The 18,313-nt window shown below is 33.3% G+C and overlaps 3 pseudogenes; 1 reads left to right on the forward strand and 2 right to left on the reverse strand.

The window, feature by feature from the left end:
- Positions 1-5,126: 5,126 nt before the first annotated feature.
- On the reverse strand, positions 5,127-5,761 carry LOC149554783 (glycine dehydrogenase (decarboxylating), mitochondrial pseudogene; annotated as a pseudogene).
- A 16-nt stretch (positions 5,762-5,777) lies between these two features.
- Positions 5,778-7,221, reverse strand: LOC149554784 (glycine dehydrogenase (decarboxylating), mitochondrial-like; annotated as a pseudogene).
- Positions 7,222-7,837: 616 nt separating this feature from the next.
- On the forward strand, positions 7,838-15,267 carry LOC149554785 (putative aldo-keto reductase 2; annotated as a pseudogene).
- Positions 15,268-18,313: the final 3,046 nt, after the last annotated feature.

Here is an 18,313-nt window from a genome sequence, read left to right on the forward strand (position 1 = left end):
CTGAAGAGAGATTTTGTTGAGATACTTAATTTAATAAAATGAGATATGCTCTCATAATTACTTTTTCTATTTAATTATGTAATCTTTAATTAATTAGAGACACTTTTCTTATTTAATTAAATAACTTCATTTAATTAATTAGGAATGGCTTCTCATTTAATTAAATAACTTTGTTTAATTAATTAGAAGTAAGTAGTCCATTTAATTAAATAATTTCATTTAAGTATTTCAAAAAAAAAATCGAAATTAGTCAACTCAAGTCAACCGTGGTTAAATTAGATCAACTTTTGGTCAAACTTGATCTTTGCGTATGTCAATATGAGCAAATGTGAGTATGAATTCTAGCAACAATTCGATGCAAAATCTCATTCAACCTTTCAAAATGATGAGATGAGAGTCTCTTAAATAGAATTTTCTAGAATTCATCAACGGTTGAGATCGATTTCAATCAACGGTCAGGATTAAACGTGAAGTTTAGTCATAAAGGGAAATTTTGAAATTAAAGCGAGTTAACAGATTTAATTTGAGTAAAACAAGGAGTTAACTGATTCAATTTGAGTAGAAAAAGGAGTTAACTCATTTAACTCATTTTTGATCAATAGTGAACTAGAAATTTCCCTTTTTCAACTGAAGAGAGATTTTGTTGAGATACTTAATATAGTAAAATGAGATATGCTCTCATAATTACTTTTTCTATTTAATCAAGTAATCTTTAATTAATTAGAGACACGTTTATTATTTAATTAAATAACTTCATTTAATTAATTAAGAATGGCTTCTCATTTAATTAAATAATTTCGTTTAATTATTTCAAAATTCTTTTCGAAACTAGTCAACTCAAGTCAACCATGGTTAAATTTGGTCAACTTTTGGTCAAACTTGATCTTTACGTATGTGAATATGAGCAAATGCGAGTATGAATTCCAGCAATAATTCGATGCAAATTCTCGTTCAACCTTTCAAAATGAAGAGAAGAGGGTCTCTTAAATAGACTTTCTTGGAATTCATCAACGACCAGGATTAAAGGTGAAGTTCAGTCATAAAGAGAGATTTCCAAATTAAAATGAGTTAACAGATTTAATTTGAGTAAAATAAGGAGTTAACTGATTCAATTTGAGTAGAAAAAGGAGTTAACTGATTTAGCTCATTTTTTATCAATAGTGAACTGGAAATTTCCATTTTTGAATTGCAAAGAGATTGTGTTGAGATATTTAATGAAATAAAATGAGATATGCTCTCATAATTACTTTTTCTATTTAATTAAGTAATCTTTAATTAATTAGAGACACTTTTCTTATTTAATTAAATAACTTCATTTAATTAATTAGGAATCGCTTCTCATTTAATTAAATAACTTTGTTTAATTAATTAGAAGTACACCATTTAATTAAATAATTTCGTTTAACTATTTCAAATTTTTTTTCAAAACTAGGTAACTCAAGTCAACCGTGGTTAAATGTGGTCAACTTTTGGTCAAACTTGATCTTTGCGTATGTGAATATGAGAAAATGTGAGTATGAATTCCAGCAACAATTCGATGCAAATTCTCATTCAACTTTTTGAAATGAAAAGATGAGGGTCTTCTAAATAAACTTTTCTGGAATTCATCAACGGTTGAGATCGATTTCAATCAATGGTCATGATTAAAGGTGAAGTTCAGTCATAAAGAGAGATCTCCAAATTAAAGAGAGTTAACAGATTTAATTTCAGTAAAATAAGGAGTTAACTGATTGAATTTGAGTAGAAAAATGAGTTAACTGATTTAACTCATTTTTGATCAATAGTGAATTGGAAATTTCCCTTTTTAAATTGAAGAGAGATTTTGTTGAGATATTTAATTTAATAAAATGAGATATGATCTCATAATTACTTTTTCTATTTAATTAAATAATCTTTAATTAATTAAAGACACTTTTCTTATTTAATTAAATAACTTCATTTAATTAATTACAAATGGCTTCTCATTTAATTAAATAATTTCTTTTAATTATTTTTTTTTAAAAAATTGAAACTAGTCAACTCAAGTCAACTATGGTTAAATATGGTCAACTTTTGGTCAAACTTGATCTTTGCGTATGTGAATATGAGCAAATGTGATTATGAATTCTAGCAACAATTCGATGCAAATTCTCATTCAACCTTTCAAATTGAAGAGATGAGGGTCTCTTAAATAGACTTTCCTCGAATTCATCAACAGTTGAGATCGATTTTAATCAACAGTCAGGATTAAAGGTGAAGTTCTGTCATAAAGGGAGATTTCCAAATTAAAGGGAGTTAACAAATTTAATTTGAGTAAACTAAGGAGTTAACTAATTCAATTTGAGTAGAAAAAGGAGTTAACTGATTTAACTCATTTTTTATCAATAGTGAACTAGAAATTTCCTTTCTTGAACTGAAGAGAGATTTTGTTGAGATATTTAATTTAATAAAATGAGATATGCTCTCATAATTACTTTTTGTATTTATTTAAATAATCTTTAATTAATTAGAGACACTTTTCTTATTTAATTAAATAACTTCATTTAATTAGTTAGGAATGGTTTCTCATTTAATTAAATAACTTTGTTTAATTAATTAGAAGTAAGTACTCCATTTAATTAAAAAAATTCGTTTAATTATTTCAAAATTCTTTTCGAAACTAGTCAACTCAAGTCAATCATCGTTAAATTTGGTCAACTTTTGGTCAAACTTGATTTTTGCATATGTGAAAATGTGCAAATGTGAGTATGAATTCTAGCAACAATTTGATGCAAATTCTCATTCAACCTTTCCAAATGAAAAGAAGAGGGTTTCTGAAATAGACTTTCCTGAAATTCATCAACGGTTTAGATCGATTTCAATGAACGGTCAAGATTAACGGTAAAGTTCAGTCATAAAGGGAGATTTCCAAATTAAAGGGAGTTAACAGATTTAATATGAGTAAAATAAAGAGTTAGCTGATTCAATTTGAGTAGAAAAAAGAGTTAACTAATTTAACTTAATTTTGATAAATAGTGAACTGAAATTTTCCCTTTTTGAACTGAAGAGATATTTTGTTGAGATATTTAATTTAATAAAATGAGATATGCACTCATAATTACTTTTTCTATTTAATTAAGTAATCTTTAATTAATTAGAGACACTTTTCTTATTTAATTAAATAACTTCATTTAATTAATTAGGATGGCTTCTCATTTAATTAAATAACTTTGTTTAATTAATTAGAAGTAAGTACTCCATTTAATTAAATAGTTTCGTTTTATTATTTCAAAATTCTTTTCGAAACTAGTCAACTCAAGTCAACTGTGGTTAAATCTAGTCAACTTTTGGTCAACCTTCATCTTTGCGTATGTGAATATGAAAAACTGTGAGTATGAATTCCAGCAACAATTCAATGCAAATTCTCATTCAACCTTTCAAAATGAAGAGATGAGGGTCCCTTAAATAGACTTTCCTAGAATTCATCAATGGTTAAATAGTTAAATAATATCTGGAGCAAGTCTTGATCTATTTCTCTAAATTTAATAAAATTTGATAAAATTTGAACCCATCATCCAAAGAAGAGTATTGCTTATCAACATGATGTATTTGAAGATTACCATTATTTCTACTTGTCTGATAAAAATATCGGGCAAGCTTCAGACCCAATAAGAAATAATCATCCCAGGCATTAGCAATTCTACCAAAAAGATCTCTGTGCGCACACAACAAAGCCAACAAGACAGAAAAGTTCTTTCCAAACACTTTATGGCATAATGTAACCAGGGAAGGAAAGTTTTCCACTATTTCCTCTGGCATTGCAGATACTATGGAGGATGCAAATGCAGTTGCTGCACCAGATTTCCTCTCACAATCTGTATTCTCTACAAGTGACAGCACTTGGGAAAGAGATCATTGAACAGTAGGATTTCCTTTTCCCAAAAAGTGAGTATCTATTGATTCCAAACTGGATCTCACTTGCTCTTTGGATAATATGCCTTGGGAAAAATGAAGCAAACTTCCCAATGGACTCCATTCACAAAGAAAATCTTCTGAACCATGATCGGATTGATATACTTGATTGATTTTTGGAAGCAAAGTATTCACAATTGTGAAAGATAATGACCTTGAATTAGCCAGTGAGAGGAAATATCCACTTGTCAACATAAGGATTTGACTTCAAACTCAGAATGAACTATATGAGGAAGAACAGATCCACACCTGAGCATGCAAAAGAAAGTTCATCACACTAGCCACATAGAATGAAATCATTGTCTGGTGGGCAAGCTTTTGACTTTTGGAACTTGACTCGACAACTCGAAGGCACTTTTGCAAGACACAGATCGCAAGAGGGCTAAAATGTGGAGGTGAAAGATCTGTACAATTTTTAATGAGTTAGTTATTAATCAAAAATAAAAGAGTAAATGAACAGACAAGAAACTTTATTATACAGGCCCAACTAATAATTTTCACTTTTCAGAATGAAATTGTGGTTAGTGTCAGACATCTGTTTTCCATAATTCATTGTGCATCAGCAACTACTCATCAAAGGCTAAGAAAACCATGTAGTGTTTGGAACTAGGTTGTTATTTTCTTCAAGTCAAAGGGATGAAATCATTTGAAAGAAAAAATTATTTTTTTAATAAAAATATAATTAGTGCTACAGTTAAACCCAAGACAGACAAGTCATTCTATGATTCTAGATATTTTCCAATAAAAGAAATGGACAGACATGAAATGGACTGTCCACTCTAATTTGTGGAAGCTCCCCTGATAGTGCATTTGAAATATTTGTAGGTAACTCCAAAATTAAGTTGTGGGATCATATCAATGGTTGTTAGTCAAAATTTTCTCTTGAATAGGGTTGTGAGGATATTTTGTCAGCATTTTGTTCCTAATTTACTCAAGAATTGGGGTCTGATAATATTGTCTTACAAATTGTTTATTTTACAATGGAGTTGTATCTTCTATTTTATTCCTGACTAATAGAAGTTTATCTGACCCTGAGATGATCAAATCCACTTGATAAATGTTAATCTCTCTTTAAGTGTTGCACTATTTTCTATATTAGGAATAAGTCAATTCTTGAACTATCTACAACTATTGATTGCCTTGTGTTTCTTTTTATTCTTGTCATAGCCTTCATTCAACTCTATCTACCCTACTTGTCATTCCAAAACATAAGGATTTATAATTTTTTCTCTATACACATTATCTTCCATAAAATTAGTATGTTTAATGTCCATTTTCCCATTCTCAATTTTCATAATCTCCCTTTTTATTGATATTGGTAGAATCATGGTTGAGCCCCATGGTGCTGTTGATATCATATCAAGTGGTTGTGGATTCCCTTCAGGAGTAGTAATTCCATTTATTGGTACTAGAGGTTGTGATGGTAAAAATGGTGCCAAATGCTTCTTTACTCCTATAGGCCCCATACCACAGTGTAGAATGTAGAATATCTTCTAAAGATTGAGATGGCATACATCCACTCCAATTCAACTTGAGCTAGTTAGTCCAACCTGCACATTCATGTTTGCACCATCCATGTACACTTGACTATCATTGTCATGAATGATTTAACATATCTTATTTAATACCCTCCTCATACACACCATGCATTGAAGGATAGGTAATCATAAGTGCTACAAGGTTTCCTTATTTTCCTCTACATCCTTCACTTTCTTTAGCAACAGTTCAAACAACAACAATTTTCATTCCACACATTGTAGCACTTGCAGGATTCATTCCATGAGTTGAGACAGTAATGATAGAAGTTTTGATGTCCATCTCCCCTTGCTTAATGATAAGCATATAACCTTTACAGTATCAAGGAATGGAGCATCCTCAACATTAATAGTGCCAAATTTCTTTAATCCACTAATAAATGCTCCCGCCAAACCATGTACACATTCTACATTTTTTTTCAATCCTGCCAGACCATGATAGATTGCATACATAGAAGATATATTGTAATTAATGCATGTATCATGTAGATATTTCTAGTGGCATTATCTTGCTTGATGTGTTGCTCCCTTGTCTACATTTCCATCCTTAGCATAGGATTCCTATGGGAATCCACATTAACTCCAATAATCCTACCAGGCATCATTCATTTTTACTCTTAAGATGTAACCAAGCAATATAAATGAGGGGCCCCCATAGTCCAGGGGGACACCAAATCTTTGAGAAGACCCAAAGATGATATCCACTCCAAATTCCTCAGGAGACTTCAGTATTGTTAGTGTAGAAAAATCAGAGGCCATGACAACCTTCACACCATTAGCTTGAACATTCTTAACAAAATAAGAGTAATCAATAACTTCCCTCTCTATCCTAGGGTGTTGAACAAGCACCCCACAAACATCCTTGGAACTATAATCAAAGTACTTTAGATCAGATTTCATGACATTCAACCCCAACCAACCTACCCTTATCTGGCACACATCAAATTTCTAAGGATGAGAGTTACTAAAAATGATAGAAGTCTTCTTATTATCTTTGGTTATATCATTACATATCACAATAGCCTCAAAACTAGTAGTGGCCTCATCCAAAAGAAAATCATTTGACATAGGAGCCCAATAAGATCTAATATCATATTCTAGTGATTCAAAAAAGATTCTAGTATATCATGGAAACCATGTTAGGAGGGGACAAGGGATGACGATGGGGCTAAAACCTACGATAAATTATACTCTATTAAAAGTATTAACTTATTACTATGAAAAGAAAGATTTCACTTAACAAAAACTAATATATCAAGTACCTCCATTTGAATAAAAATTATCACTTGTTGCTCGAACATCATGGATACTTAATTGATGAGTAAGTCTTGACAATAAAGATGCCCATTTTTTGAATCTCTCATGTTTCCTTTTTGCATTCTAATCTTCTTGGAGAAGTTCTTCAATCTTTGCTATACTCTGAGAGCTATTTGAAGTAGAATTGAAAAATAATATATGAGGAACACAGAAAACAAATATAACTAGTACCATGGCCATGTTAGCCTCATGTAATTAACCTTCACCTGACAGAGCTATAAAGTTGAGTCAGCATTTCCTCTTTGAATTTCTCAACTTGGCAGAGCACCACAGCCTGTCAATCATTGAAGGACAAGTTAATACTCATGAGAACCATATAAAAGAACACCTATTTCTATAGTGATTTAATGCAAGGATGTTCTAAGGTTCTTACTTTGGGTACATTTGCAGCAAGACTATTCAGAACAACTTCCACATAACCACATACTTCCTGAGACATCAACCTCAACTCCTCCTCTGGATCAACTGGTCAACTGGCCATTGTATCCTAATTACAAAGAACATGAATAAACTAAACATTAGCTTTGCCTAAGTATTTAATTTGTGTCTTGTTAGATAAATTAAGACGCATCATGATCAATCAACCTTATAGAAGGAAAAAACCATTCCTAGCATTTTCATTAAATAATTAATAGAAAACCAGCACAAATGTTTTTTACCACATTACATAAGTTTGTTTTAAGAATGCAGACTGTAAAGCGTAGAGCTACTACAATTTTATTGTAAAGAAACTATGAGAAATAAATTGGCACATTGTTGAAAAGTCATGTGAGCTCCATATGAATGGATATTCCTAATAGTACATGAGTATGTGCCTCATCTCACATTCAAACTCAGTGACCTTCATTACCTAAGTTGAATTCCTTCTAAAAGGTAGCAACTAAGAGATAAAAAGATTTGTATGGTTGATAATTCACAATAGTTCCATAGGGCAGACTAAAGGGGAATCTATTTGTCCTTCTCACATTCAAACTAAGGTTTTGCATATCATCTCCACAGTTGAGTCATTGTCTTTACCTTCAAAATTCCCCTAACCCATGGACTTAATTGGAGTAATGTGCACGTTTGTCAAGCTGGAAATCCTACATCCAATGCAAGAGGACTTCTCTGAAGGTAAGTTCAGCATTTTGGACATGGGCATTAGAGCTAAGATACTATGTTCCCAACTTGACTTTTGACTGTATGAAATGATTCCTGAGACAATTTGGCTCAGAATCAGAGAGAAAATTGGGACTTGAATTAGAGTTGATAGTCTTGTTTCTGGCACAGGCATCCTTGAACCTGAGGAGGAGCATCTTGGCAGTCTCTTTGCCCCTCAAAAGGCAGGCTACTTCATCCTTTGCAAGTGAACAATATCACCACAATTTTTTGTAAGTGTCTCTAATAGCTGCAAAAATAACCAGGCAAATATTAAATCAAAGTTATCAATCAAAGTCAATCATAAATGAATTCTTACTATAGTAAATTTTTTGCACTCAGAATTCAACCAAATATCTCAGTTATGATAACTTAAAATAAATCAAAATGTATATAGAAATTTATAATATTATTCAATACTAACCGTCAGAGAAAGAATTTGGATCTTAGGATTCTTATTGGCAATGTGTTTCTTAATTGCTTTGATTACTTCCTTTGCTTGTCTATTCCAACACAATCATATTGACCAATATAGACCCTTCATTACTATCTCCATATCCAAATGTCCATTTATAAGTGATCTGATTAAGGATCTAGGACTATTACAGAGGAATGCTAATTGATTACATAGAATTAATTTAAAACTTTTAACGAATCAAATTAACGTAAATGAAATAAGAGAACAACAAGATTAAGCTGATAAAAGAGACAATGAGAGAAAGAAGACGCAAACAATTTGATCTCGGAGTTCATCCGTATGGACTACGTCTCCAACTCCGGCTCCAATAGGGGGACCGATCCGATTATCTCCAAAAATTAGGTACAAATGTTTACAAAGTCATTCCTTTGAAGTACAAAAACATCACGTTGTTTCAAAGTACAGGAATAAACACTTCAACAATCTCCCTTACTCTCAGCACTTCGACATTCTCTCCTTTTTCTAAATGCCCATATAGCCTCCTAACCCCCCCATTTTATACACAAAATTAGCCAAAATAAGGCTATAACAAAATGATATGATCCATATTCGATTATCCCCCTTTAGACATTTTTTAAATTTGGCTTTATGGCAATTTAAGGGTAACAAATTAACCATATACCTTATTTAACATAAGGTTGGTGGGTTAGATAAAGGATAATTAAAAATTGCGCTAAATATATCTTAAAGTGCCAAAATAGCGCATTGGCAGTTGAGAATTTTAAAAAAAGGCTTGGAGGAAACAAAGGTAAACAGAAAACTGCTGCTGTAATTCAACAAGATCTTGGATCTGACTCCAGAGATGAGACAAAGATTGTTGCTATCGGGATTCAAGGTAAAGGAAAAGGTATATCTCTTTCATCAGCTCCAAGTTCTTCTAGCATAAGTGCAAGTACAAGTAAAGAATCTTCTCCTAAGAATGATAAGTAAAGGAATCCTTTCTCACCCGTTCAAATTGCGTTTGGTCCAGAATTTCAAGGAGTTTAATCTGATGCTAATTGTTGGAGTTTTTGGAGATACTTCAATTTTGACGAAAGTATCCCCCGGATCAAGCCTCCCCACTGAGGAGCTTTCGGACCACCAAAATTTTGGATTACTCAAAAAGAAGGTGAGGGTATAGTTCCCTCACTTTACCAATCTCCATCCATCTTGCCTTGCTTGGATGCATCCCCTTCAATCCCACTCGGAGGTATTCAATTGGTCCTCTTCGTGAAGTTTTGACATTCCTATCTAGGATAACATCTTCTAGCAATTCTGACATATACTCTGGTGAAAGATCATCAACTGATGGAACCTGAACACTGATTTCTTCATCCAAGATCATTGGAGGCTCATACAACTTCAGATTCTCAACATTGACAACTGAGTAAATTTTCATGTATGGAGGAAGATTAAGGCGAAAAGCATTAGTACCGATCTTTTCCAAGATCTCAAAAGGACCATACCTGATAGCTTTGAGCTTCCTTCCTTCACCTTGCATTCTTTCCTTGCTGATATGTAACCAAACTCTATCACCAACTTGGAATTGGTGATCAATGCGATGCTTATCATGGCGAGCCATGTATTTTGCTTGGCTCTGCTCTAATTGTGCTTCTACTGCCTGATGGATTGCTTGGACCTTCTGGATGAACTTTAAAGCCTTTTCTGCATCATGGCGTCCATCTACAACATTGTCCTTCCCAAAAGCAAAATCCATTGGTGTCTTAGGCAAGTAACCGAAGCAAGTCTCAAAAGGAGACCTCTTTGTAGAAGAGTGTGCCGCATGGTTGTAAGCATGTTGCACATAATGAAGACTTTCATCCCACAACTTAGGATGTTTGCTGCAGTAGCCTCTAAGTAGATGCACAATTGTCTTGTTCACTACCTCTGTTTGTCCATCGGTCTGCGGATGGAAGGCTGTATTCTTCTTCAGCTTGGTGTCCATGGGTCCCCATAAAGATGACCGAAATTCCCCTAAGAATCGATAATCTCGATCTGATACAATAGAAGTAGGTAACCCAAAATGAACCCATACATTTTGAAAGTACAAATGAGCAGTCAGTTCAGTAGTAACTTATTTTTTACAAGGCATTAAAATACACATTTTGCTGAACCGATCAACTACTACATACAAATAATCATGACCCTTCCTAGAAATAGGTAAACCTCCCACAAAGTCCATAGATACACTTTCCCATGGATGGGATGGTACAGGTAATGGTGTGTACAAACCTAATTTCCTATTACTTGGTTTACTGGTTGCACACATTACACATCATTTTATATAGTTGGTGACAGTTTCTTGCATACGAGGCCAGTAACAATATTTCTACAATTGAGCTAATGTCTTACTTACCCCGAAATGTCCTGCAATCAATGAGGTGTGTGCTTCACGGATTACATGTGCTTGTTCATTTATAAGAATACATAATTTTCCCAAGTGGTACAACAAATTATCCTGCACATAGTAATCTTTCTCTTCTACATGTTTACCCTGGATTAAAGCTGCATAGATATCCTTAAAGTTCTCGTCATTAGCATATTGTTCCTGAAAACTTTCATGAACCATAGAACTATTTTGAAGGATTATCAAAGCATTCTGAATAGGAGGTCTAGACAGAATATCTGCTACTTTGTTATGGGAACCCTTCTTATACTTAATTACCAAATGAAACTGTTGTAGAAAACCCATCCACGTAAAGTGCCTACTTTGTTGCAACTTAGATTGTGAGTGCAAATATTGTAGTGGTTGGTGATCAGTGTGGATTACAGTTTCCTTTCCCATTAAGTAATGTTTCCATTTTTTAACACTCTGAACTAAAGCATAAAGTTCTTTATCATACGTAGGATAGTTACTTACTGCTCCTGAAAAAGTTTCAGAGTGGTAGCAGACTGGTTTACCTCCTTGCATGAGTATAGCTCACATGGCAAACCCGCTCGCATCTGTCTCAATCTCAAATGGTTGATGTAAATCTGGTAAAGCCAAAACTGGTGCAGTGCTCAACTTTTCTTTTAAAGAGTCGAAAGCCTTCTGTTGCGGACCTCCCCACTGAAAAGTTTCCTTAGTACTAGTTAATGCATGTAATGGTGATGCAATGAATGAGAAATTTGCAATGAACTTTCTCCAGTACTGAACTGCACCTAAGAAACTCCTGACTTCAGTAACTGTACTTGGCTTAGGCCATTTTACAATACATTCAACCTTTGTAGGGTCTACTTTCAACTGACCATTCCCTATGACATAGCCTAAGTACACTAAGGATGTCTTTGCAAATTCGCATTTTGACATCTTTACATATAGTTTTTCTTTTCTCAGTATTTCAAATACTTTCTTTACATGAATTACATGATCATCCCAAGACTTACTAAATACAAGAATATCATCTAAATAGAGTATGAAAAAATCATCTATAAAGGGATGGAAGACATCATTCATGACTCTCATAAATGTAGCTAGTGCATTACAAAGCCCGAATGGCATAACCAACCACTCATAAAGTCCCTGTTTTGTCTTAAAAGCAGTTTTCAAAATATCACTTTCTGCAATTCTTATCTGATGATATCCGCTACGTAAGTCTAGCTTAGTGAAATAAATTGCATGTTTCAATTGATCAAGTAAATCATCAATTCTAGGAAGAGGGTACCTGTTCTTTACCGTTATCTTGTTCAGAGCCCTATAGTCAATACACATTCTCCAAGTCCCATCTTTCTTTGGAACCAATACAATAGGAGAACCACAAGGAGTCCGTACACAAAAGTTACGACCAGTCAAAGGTTGGTCAAATTTAGGTACAGAGGCTCCTTTCTCACCCATTCAAATTGCGTTGGGTCCAAAATTTCAAGGAGTTTAATCTGATGCTAATTGTTGGAGTTTTTGGAGATACTTCAATTTTGACGAAAGTATCCCCCGGATCAATAAGAAAGAATTTAGAAGATAGAGTTGTTAACCTGCTTTATAAAAACCATACCAACATCTCTTATGCGAACTCTATTCATATAACAAAGATGGGATTACATTCTTCGAACATGGACTACCATTAATGCATAATACAGAGCAACTACCAATCAAATAATGTCAAATTGGATTTACAAAAGAGGATAACAGTGTATCAATATTTGCAAAGCATAATCAAGAAATCTGAACCTAAGGTGGATTAAAGCAATTTAGCATGATTCTATGCCTTGTAACTCAGAGATGAAGGTATTTCCAAATATTTTGTATGACTTCTCATGTTAGACAAAAGATTATACAGACACATCTTATAAATATAGCCAAGATAGAATATATGACAAAAGGAGTAAGATTTCTTTGTGTCATTCAAGGTTCTTGGATAGGCAGCATGAATAAAACGAAATGCTTTCATTTCCTTAAAAATTCTTGAAATCCATGTTTGATTGTGACTACCATACATGTTGATCTAAGCATGCCTAGCTCCCAGTTACTGCTATGATATAGTTTAAGATTACTGCTATAACTGATAAGTGGTGATGTAGATGAGAAAATTTGGATAACAGTTTCTATATGTTAGGTGTCGAGAAGCTTCAGTTTACAATTTAAAAAATGGTTCTACCATACATGCTATTTTATTTCGTGTCATCTTGAAAACATTGGATCATTCATGTAAACAAACCTAACAAGCTCTCTTGTGTGTTTATACTTAAGTTCTAACGTTTCTTTTCTAGCCTGTACTAGAAGACTCTTCTGAAAAGTAATTCAACATTATAACATAATTATGAGCTGCGGAAGCATCAACTGTACCAAATCCTTACATAGCTGAAAACTATATAACCCATCACTGAAAAGTGATCAATATTACTCAAAAGATGCATTTTCTAAAACCATTGATTGATCAAAAGATGCACATCTTGTTTCCAGTTTGTACTGTTTCCATTTCTTAATCTATTAATTCTCTGAGCTTGATTGTTCTAACACTGTGCATAATGCTTTTATTGTTCCTTCCTAAATAGGCTCTGAAAGGTATCAGAGAGAAGGTGTATATTGTAACTAAGTTTGGATTGACTTGGAGTAATGGCGAATTTGGTGTGAAGGGAGATCCTGCATATGTCAGGGCTGCCTGTGAAGCAAGCCTCAAGAGGCTTGATATAGACTATATTGATCTTTATTACCAGCACAGGGTGGATATTATTGTACCCATAGAAGCTACTATAAGTCTTCGGATTCCAAACCCTTAACCTTGCACCAAAATTCTATTTTTTCATGGCGTTGTAAGTTTTAAGATTCAAAATCTATACTACTGTGATAGGTTTTTTATTTTAATTTTATTTATAAAATTTTGGGCAATGGTTTTTCTCCAAAAACTACATAGTTGAATCTTGAATTTGATTTGATGTGAGAAATATATTTTACATATCAATTCTTGAGATTGATAAGTATGAAATATTTTCTACAGCAAGTCAAATTGTGATTTTACTACAAGGATTCAACTGTGTGGTTTTCTAGTGAAACACATTGACACAAGTTATTTTAATAGTGGTTCACAAGAACTCATTTTTCATAAGAATGAATGGAACACGTAGTACTCATTACATTTAGATGATGCTCATAAGGTGAAGCATTAAGCCTTTCTAGAAGGTCATTAAGTGCAATACTACTCCAACTTATTGTCATGAGAGATGAGTTCTTATGAAGAAATGTAACATGAGTCAATGAATTTTTCTCAGAAACAACAAAATCAAAATTTCAAACCTCTAATTTCACTAGAAAATGTGTGTCTAATAATCAAGGTTGTATGGCTTTGGAGGGCAAGATTGTATCCCTCTGGCTCTTTACCGACGCCTAGCAAAACATAAGAAATCTAATAACAAGCAAATCAGTTTTCCTTTTATATAGATGGGTGAACTGAAGAAGTTGGTAGAAGAGGGAAATATAAAATATGTGGGTTTGTTTGAAGCCTCTGCTTCAACAATCTGTAGGGCCCATGCAGTGCATCCAATCACTATTGTGCAGCTTGAATGGTCTCTCTGGAGTAGGGATTCTGAGGCCCAAATTATTCCCACCTTTAGGTAAACGTTGTGATGATATAATACCTCAACAGTCAGTGATTCAATGTTTACTTTATAGATTGCAGAGAATCGAGAATAAATATTTGTGAATTGGGTTCACAGTATATACCAAAAGTTGAAGCTTTTAATAAGATTTTTTTTTGAACTTTGTTCCATTTGAACTTAGATAAGGAATACAAGCTTACTTATATTTATTTTATTTCATTTTATTCCATTCATAGGGAGTTGGGGATTGGGATTGTTCCATACAGTCCTTTAGGCATGGGTTTCTTCAGCACAGGAGGAAAAATTCTTCAAAGTGTGACAAATAATGACTTCATAAGGTAAAGGATAGGATTTTTTTTTTCCATTTAATAATTGTACCATTTTAAAGATGATATGATGTTGAGTTAAAACATTGAGACTGAACAAAAAAGTAAAATCTAAAAAAAAATCTACATGACAAGACTGACAATAAAGGTGAAAATTAATTTGATTTGATTTTGTCATTGTTGATTTTTTCATATCATAATAATTGATCTGTTAAACAGGGGAATCTGAGGTTTTAAGGTGAGAATCTTGAGCGAAACCAAGATCTATTACTAAAGCTAAGTAAGATCAGTTTAAGAAAAGGGTGTAGCCCAAGCCAGGTTGCTCTTGCATGGGTTCAAGACTAGGGAAATGATGTTGTGCCCATTCCTGGAACCACCAAGATGAAGAACCTGGATGATAATATCTTCTCTCTCAGGAAAATTGACAGCAGATGACATGAATGAAATCAAAGCCATCTTTCCTGTAGATGCTGCAGTTGGAGACCGACACAGAGCTGTTGATTTGCAATTGACCTGAATAAATTCAGAAATGCCCCCATACAACACTCTCCATTGAACTAAAGCACGTAAATGTTTGTGTTCCAGAGCAGAACATTTGCAATTGAGCTAGATGAATAAAGGGCTTTGAAGAGTTAGCAACGTTTAAAAAAAAAGAATCTAAATAAATGGATTGTTTAGCCTTGTACTATATCAGTTATAAATGCTTATTATTGAAAATGTAGTATTTTTAAAGTCTATTAATAGAGTATTTTCAAAGCCTATTAATAGAGACTTTTGGTAAATGACTCTATAAAGAGTTTTATAAACCTCATGGAAATATATTTCGTTAATAGTAATGATACTGGCATTTTAACATTTATGCATGACAATATTTATGGACTAGTGATAAACCCAAACCCTTCCACATGGATCTTAAGCAGGAGTTAGTAATAAAGATCCAATAAATGAGTCGTAATGTCTCCAAAGTTTCCTCAGAGAATTTGATATTCAACCATTGTTACTCCACATAACTTGTGGGCTTGGACATCGGCATAACAATATTCCATTTATTATTAGTGCATGCCAAGGATACATTAGAGTTTTTCACCCCATATGTCAACAAATTCACGTTTCAAAGTAGATAATCTAGAATGTCCATCCGGTGCCAATTACATGTTTTATTATTAAGACAAAGCACAAGAACCCGTAGCTACAAATAAATCCAAATTTCCTTGAATTTCCTTGAAATAATATGAAACACACTCAAAGAAGTGGTATAACATTGAATAAGACCCATATTACATTACAAAAACCATATAAAAATCTCAAAGTCTTTCTAATACAAATTTCAAACTCGTTTATGATCATATTAATTTAAACAAAAATAAGTATATAATGGTAAGAAGTTGCATGCGGAAATTATTTATAATATTGCATTCAAATTCATTGATATGCACAGAAGTAGTGCCATGTAGAGTGCGGGAAGGGTCTACGTTGTATGGGTATGTCTCTCTTGATACAGAGGTGTGACGCCTGAGAAAGAAATGGTAGCCCTCGTTCACTATGTTGTGTACACAGATGTCACTTTTCTTGATACTTTAGAGTCTTAGACACTAATAAAATTATTGTAGGGAAAGTCAGTCAACTTACTAAATCTATTATGACACCTCCATTCTAAACGACATTATCATATTAGACTTTGTGATCCAACGTATTGAAGAAATTACCTTAATATTGAAGAATTAATACAAGTGATGTTGTAAGTGTAGTGGGATTGCTTCCAAATTCTGACTCTTCTACAATACCACTCTAAATATATAGTCCATGTCTAGTTCCTTTGTGCTCATTCCATTAGGAAGACTCCAGTTGAAGGAGTGAACCAGGGAAGCCAAAATTAAATGAAGCATCTTATCAGCCAAAGGAAGCCCTAGGCATATTCTTCTCCCTACTCCAAATGGTATAAGCTCAAAATCTTGTCCCTTAAAGTCCACAGTAGCTCCCTCTCCCTCAAAAAACCTCTCTCGCATAAATTTGGAAGCCTCCTTCCAACACAACAGGATCCCTCACAATCGCCCACACATTAACCCATACTTGTGTGTCTTTGGGGATCACAAACCCCCTATTTCACAAGATCTTGATGCTTTATGAGGGATCAAAAGAGGACCAGGAGGATACAGTCGAAGAACTTCTTTCACCATTGCATGAAGGTAAGGTAGATGATCAATATCAGATTCCTCCACTCTTCTACTATGACCTACAACCTCCTCTAACTCCCCTTGGACTTTTTCCATTTTCTCTAGATTATGAATGAGTTTTACCATTGCCCATTCTATTTTTGCACTAGTGATGTCGGAACCAGCAATTAACAGATTTTGCACTATACAAACACCCCATCCTCATTAACAAACGCCGCCACTCTCATCTTCAGCCCTAACTTGGCCTCCTCATTAGTAGATGACAACATTGATTGCAAGGATTTCATTAACACCGCCGCTGCCACACCCGTCTCCATGCACCCCCTATACATAGATGCCCCTTTCTCAAAAATCTTCGCCTTTGCCTCCTCTAGCCTGTGAAACCCTTCCTCCATTTTTGTCCTCAGCAACAATGAGTTTTTCCAACTTTTAAAAAAAATTTAACATATGAATCCCGTGTTGGTCAAGAATTCGACCAACACGGGCATGGATTTTTAAAAAAAGATATTTTTCATTGCATATTTCGCCCAATCTAAAACATTTTAATAGATGGTCAAAAATTTTGGTTGAAAATTGGGGTCAAATGTACTAGTTTGAGTATGAATTCCAACAACAATTCGATGCAAATTCTCATTCAACTTTTCAAAATGAAGAGATGAGGGTCTCTTAAATAGACTTTCCTGGAATTCATCAATGGTTGAGATCGATTTCAATCAACGGTAAAGATTAAAGGTGAAGTTCAGTCATAAAAGAAGATTTCCAAATTAAAGGGAGTTAACAGATTTAATTTGAGTAAAACAAGGAGTTAACTAATTCAATTTGAGTAGGAAAAGGAGTTAACTGATTTAACTCATTTTTGATTAATAGTGAACAGGAAATTTCCCTTTTTGAACTGAAGAGAGATTTTGTCAACATATTTAATTTAATAAAATGAGATATACTCTCATAATTACTTTTTCTATTTAATTAAATAATCTTTAATTAATTAGAGACACTTTTCTTATTTAATTAAATAACTTCATTTAATTAGTTAGGAATGGCTTCTCATTTAATTAAATAACTTTGTTTAATTAATTAGAAGTAAGTACTCCATTTAATTAAATAATTTCGTTTAATTATTTCAAAATTCTTTTCGAAACTAGTCAACTCAAGTCAACCGTCATGAAATCTAGTCAACTTTTGGTCAAACTTGATCTTTGCATATGTGAATATGAGCAAATGTGAGTATGAATTCCAGTAACAATTCGATGCAAATTCTCATTCATCCTTTCAAAATGAAGAGATGAGGGTCTCTTAAATAGACTTTCTTCGAATTCATCAATGGTTGAGATCGATTTTAATCAACAGTTAGGATTAAAGGTGAAGTTCAGTCATGAAGGGAGATTTCCAAATTAAAGGGAGTTAACAGATTTAATTTGAGTAAAATAA

The sequence above is a fragment of the Cupressus sempervirens genome, chromosome 5 (assembly GCF_028749045.1).
Source record: "Cupressus sempervirens isolate cs-2001-9-10 chromosome 5, ASM2874904v1, whole genome shotgun sequence".
In the NCBI taxonomy this organism is placed as follows: Eukaryota; Viridiplantae; Streptophyta; class Pinopsida; order Cupressales; family Cupressaceae; genus Cupressus; species Cupressus sempervirens.